This window comes from Amblyomma mixtum, chromosome 8 (genome assembly GCF_055824585.1).
Source record: "Amblyomma mixtum isolate Tamu chromosome 8, ASM5582458v1, whole genome shotgun sequence".
Lineage (NCBI taxonomy): Eukaryota > Metazoa > Arthropoda > Arachnida > Ixodida > Ixodidae > Amblyomma > Amblyomma mixtum.
In genome coordinates this window covers 15397939-15403938 of record NC_143019.1, presented here as the reverse complement: position 1 = coordinate 15403938, position 6000 = coordinate 15397939, and positions in this window count along the sequence as shown.

The window sequence follows — 6000 nt, the reverse complement described above, 5'->3', positions numbered from 1 at the left end:
TATGGCTTCTCATTTTTTAACGCCGATCTCCGCTGCAAAAGAGGGCGCACCGAGACAGCAAAATTCTTCCCAAATAACCAAAACAGCTTAGAACGGTTCCACGAAGTGCACTCTGAACACGCAGAGAAGAACGGCTAGATGCATTACACCATTTCTTGTCACCAGAACTTTCACAGATAGCATAGGCCAGGGCTATAAGATAAAAAAAACCAGCAAACGGTGACCTCCTACTAGTAATCCTGTACAACCACCAGCACGAAAAGTAAGCAGAAGTCACCTCTTTTGGAGACACACCTGTGACACTCAACCCACCCCGATCCTTGAACACAGTGCGAGGAGTTAACGCAGACGACGGCCTTAGGCATGTAACAGAAGTACTTCTTGAAGGACTAGAGGAACAAAACGTGACTAACGTGTAGAGAATAAAAATGAGGAGAGGCGACCAAAAAATAGCCACGAAACACATCATCCTGACTTTCGCATCAAGCATATACTCCCAGAATCCGTAGAAATCGGCTGTATGAAACTTCACTTCGGGCAGTACATACCAAACCCACGACGTTGCTTTCAGTGCCAACGGTATGGCGACAGCTCTCAGAGCTGCCGAAGCCAACTGACTTGCGCGAAGCATGCTTCACACGAACATGATTCTGATAACTGTACACTTGAAGCACATCTGTGCGTAAATCGTGAGGGCAGCCATCCGACGTACTCATGTGCATGCCTAATAGCGATATGCGAAATACGCAGCGCCAACTCTCGCCGCTCCGAGAACCAAGTCCTCCGTGTTGGTTCCGTACAGAAAACGAAACCGCGGCCCAGCGTTTCGTTAAAACGGCTGCGCTTCGTTTGAAAAGTGAAATGCCGATGGGCTTTTACGCTACGGTGTCCACTATACAAAGAAACTACGATGCGTGCCAGAACCTGGTGTGTTCTAGCTTGTCGCTTTTCTATTTCTTTTACTCTGTCCCAACGTTCTCCAAATGCCATGCGATCGAGGTACAAACTTAGGCTCTAAGCACGAAAACATTCTAAAAAAACTATAATATCTTCCGCCGCAACCGAGAGCAGGTTAGCAGACGTTCGGATGGCGTTCCCATCATCGTTAAAAATGGAGTTGCATTTCGCGAACACAAGCTTAAAACTAGATTAGAAACTGTGGCAGCTATCCTACAAACATTTAAAACATTTACGGTATGCTGCGTGTACCTGGAGCGACATGTTAATCTAAGCAATCATGAATTAAAATACCTTTTGGAGCAGCACCCAGAGCCATATCTAATATCTGGAGATTTTAACGCGCACTCCAGCTTTCAGGGTACTGACAAAACTGACACTAGAGGACAATTCATTGAGGATGTTATACTGTGTAATGACCTCTATCTATTAAACACTGGAAAACCAACCTGTTGTTCTCCTAGCTCAGGACAAATGAGCTGTATAGATTTATATTTTAGTTCGCCATCTATTTTTAGATACAAAATTTGATGACCTAGATAACCCACATGGAAGTGATCATCTGCCTATACTAATCAACATCTTCACTAGAAGTCACTCCATCAAAATCATGACGTTGGAAGCTGCATCTCGTCTACAGGGCACTGTTCCGAGAAAAGGCCAGCCTAGAAAAAAATAGTTACCGACAACCTCAGTTTTAGACAACCTTAACGAACTTTTCACGACGTGTACTATTACCGCTGCGCGCCTAGTCATCCCTCATTCCTCTGGAGTAGTAAAACAGAGTAAAAAAGTATTGCATACAAGAACGTAGGGAAGCTAAAAAGATAGAAAAGAATGCTTGGGGATTTTCCCGTAGGTATGCAACGCAGGATAATTGAACAAACTTTGGATTGATTTTTTTTATGGGGTTTAACGTCCCAAAGCGACTGAGGCTATGAGAGACGCCGTAGTGGAGGGCTCCGGAAATTGGGACCACCTGGGGTTCCTTAACGTGCACTGACATCGCACAGTACACGGGTCTGTTAAGAAGGCGAGAGCGAAAGACCGATGTATCCGTCACAGTGCCGCAAAAACTTCTCGGCAAAATTATGTGTCGTCATAAACAGCTCAACAACATTAAAACACATATGGGAGAAAGCTCTAAAGATAAATGGCAGCTATTCCCCATTCACAGTTCGCCTTCTGACAGCCCCTGCTGTACAGACAGATATACTATCAGGAAAGCATTTCGGATGAATACTTTTCTGCAGTTTCCAGTTCGTCACAGTACACAGAAACAGTCCTAAAATACAAAAACACAGCTGAAAAACACACTGACAACAAGTGGCAGCACAAATGAACCTTGCAATAGTTCAATCACGCTTCAAGAAATCCATGAACTAATTTCCACTGATAAAAAGGCTGCACCCGACCCATATGAAGTACCGTCTTTGTCAAAAGTAACCAGGCTGGATGGTTTGCTTCTAGCTCGTGCAGTGGAGCCCTTACGGCTTCCCTGAAGCTGTAATGGTCGTTAAAGGTAAGGACTGGGTGTCTTCTTACCTTCCAACCTCTTTTGATCTTTAGGAAAGCCCCATGGGCTCCACTATACAAGCTAGAAGCAAACCATGCAGCCTGGTTACTTTTGACAAAGACGGTACATTATCAAATGCTAGCCTATCTCTCCAGATATGTCGTAGATACACTTCGAAGACTTTTTTGTAACAAATTTTGGGCATTGGGGAAAGTACCCGAAGCCTGGAGAAAAACTATTATTGTGCAGTTTCTTAAACCAGGAAAGCCACCAACCTCTCCTAACAATTATAGACCCATAGCCCTTACCGGTTGCCTCTCAAAATACTTTGAAAGTGTCCTGAATATGAGATAAACTTTTGTCCTTCTATCCTCCGAACTTCTTGACATCCGTCAGTGTGGTTTTAAAAAGGGATGCTCCACTCCAGATCACCTAGTTCGTCTTGAAATGCTGTCCGGGAAGCTCTTGTACACAAACAACACTGCAGTCTCTTTTGATTTAGAGAAGGCATACGACACAACCTAGAGGTTCGGAATTATTCAAGACCTTGCCGAGCTTGGCATCCGAGGCAGAATGTTGACCTGCCTAAAAGACTTCTTATCTAACCGTTCATTCCATGTACGCCTAGGCTCAACCCTTTCGAGGAATTTCATTAAGTAAAATGGATTACCACAGGGGCGTATTTTAAAATAAAAACTGGTATGGCGCAAGGAACGGGGACACAGAAGGCACACAAAACACAGGACTGACGTTTTGTGTGCCTTCTGTGTCCCCGTTGCTTGCGCCATACCAGTTTTTATTTCATCATGAACCAACTCGCCCAAACTAGAGTTTTACTTGAGCGTATTTTAAGCGTAACACTTTTTGTTGTAAAGGAGAACTCTGTTATTAAAATAATTGCAAGGTGCATTATGTATTCACTCTATGTAGACGTTCTTCAGATGGGCTGCACATCGTCCAATGTGCCAACAAGTGAAATAAACTGACAACATGGACAGACAGAAATGGTTTCCGCTTTTCTTTAGAGAAAACAGTGCCCATTTTTTTTCTCTCTGAAACGAGGCTTAAAGGCAGATTCCACCCTACACCTGAACGAAACTGAGCTACCCGTAAAAGATCAACATAAATTTCTAGGCATAACGTATGACATAAAGCTCCCTTGCCAGCCTCTCATAAACGCGCTGAATAAGAAAGCCTTCCGATTCTTGAGCATACACAAAGTACCTTCACGAAAACACTGGGGGGCAGATAGGACATGTCTTTTAGCAATATACCACTCTGTGGAACGCTCTGTCCTGGTTTATGGATGTATATTGCATGGTCAGCGAGACCATCGTATCATAAACGAGTGGATCCATTACATAACTTTCCACTGGCGCCTACAGGTAGTTGCCCATAAATAGTCTTGATGTAGGAACTAACCAACCATCATTTACAGACAGAAGAACCATGCTTACGTGTTCATATATTCTAGAAATTCGTTCACAACCTAAACACGTCTGTCACCAAATAGTTACAATGTGCCCTTCTAGAATACTTTTTAACAATAAACCGCAAACTACCAGGCCACATGCTTTTGCGTTTTGAAGAGATGTGCCAAAACATCTTCGTAGAAGACACATTACCTGGCATTGATCGAAGACGAGATCCACTGCGGCCCTTGGTACAATTTTCGTGCAATCTGTGATTTCACTCTTGCAGAGTTCCGTAAAAAAACAAACCACAAAGCAACATGTAATAGAAGAACTTCTTGCGCTCGGGGAAAAGTACAGTACTTTCAGAGCTTTTTGTACAGATGGTTCAGAAACAGATGTTTACGTTGGAAGCACAGTGGCACAAGGGAATTTGAATGAAATAGTAAGGCTTCCGCAATGTGCTTCCATCTTCACTGCCGAATGTTACGCCATCTGTGCAGCCACTGAAAGAATACTAAACAAGAACCTCACAAATAGCATTATTTACACAGACTACATTAGCAGGGGGACGTAATTACGGCAGCTTTTAACACATACAACCGTTCATTTAACAAAAAAAAGAACGAAAAAGCAAGAGAATCGCAGGTTTTCAGGTATAATCGGAGTGCTTCCCTTCGAGTCGTGAACAATATTTCCGTGTATTCTCGTTCCATACATATAAATAGTAAATATAAATATAATGAACTCTTATCTCCACCCGCATAACCTAGTAGTAGTAGTAGTAGTACAAGACCTTTATTCGGCCAAAATTTACAGGCCGAGCATGTCGACCGCCTGGGCGACCAGGAGTCGCTGTTCTGCCTCCCCTTCAGCGCCAAGCCAGTCGAGCCAGGTGGTGATGGATAAAGAAGGTGGGGGGTAGGAACCCGACTGCTGAGCAGCCGGGCAATAGAAGGGCAATGAGCCAGGTCCACATAGATACAGGGGCAGTTGGGACAGGACGGGTCTGATCGATAGCGATAGAGAAAGAGGCGAGACGGGGTGATAGCTGCATTCATTTGGATGTGCCGAAGAAGGCCAGCCTCCGGCACCGTGAGCGATGGATGAGGGGCCTCTCCCTTGTTCTGGCTCGTAATTCCGGGAAGCTATCTCATGAGACTAAAGATCTGATTAAGAAACGGCAAAGCATGAGGACGTCTAACTCCATAGATAGAATAGAACTAATAGAGCTGTCGAAGTTAATAAATAAGCGCAAGGTAGCCGACATCAGGAAGTTTAACATGGAGAAAATCGAGCATGCTCTGAAGAGCGGAGGTAGCCTAAAAGCAGTGAAGAGAAATTCTAGGCATAGGTAAAAACCAGATTTATGCGATAAGAGACAAAGAGGGCAATGTCATTAGCAATATGGATAAGATAGTTAAAGTAGCCAAACAGTTCTTCACAAATCTATACAGTAGCGATTGCAATCAGAATGTTACTGAGAGAGGCAGTAGAGCACACCAATGGGACATCCCATCAGTAACAAAGGAGGAAGTAGAAAGCCTTAGGAGCAATGCCAAGAGGAAAAGCAGCTGGTGAGGATCAGATAACAGCAGATTTGTTGAAGGATGGAGGAGAGATTGTGCTCGAAAAACTATAGCCACCCAGTATACGCAATGCCTTGTGACTTCGAGCGTACCTAGAGCTTGGAAAAACGCTAACATTATCTTAATTAATAAGAAAGGAGACGTCAGGGACTTAAAGAATTACAGACCGATCTGCTTATTGTCGGTTGCCTGCAAGGTATTTACTAAGGTAATCGCTAATAGGGTCAGGACAACCTTAGTCTTCAATCAACCAAATGATCAGGCAGGCTTTCGTAAAGGATACTCGACAATATACCATATTCACGCAATCAGTCAGGTGATAGATAAATGCGCAGAATATAATCAACCCTATATATAGCCTTCATTGATTAGGAGAAAGTATTCGACTCAGTAGAAACCTCAGTAATCATGCAGGCATTGCAGAATCAGGGTGTAGAAAAGTGTTGTGTGAAAATATTGGAAGATATTTATAACGATTGCACACCTACCATAGTTCTCCATAAGGTCAGCAATGAAATTCTAATAA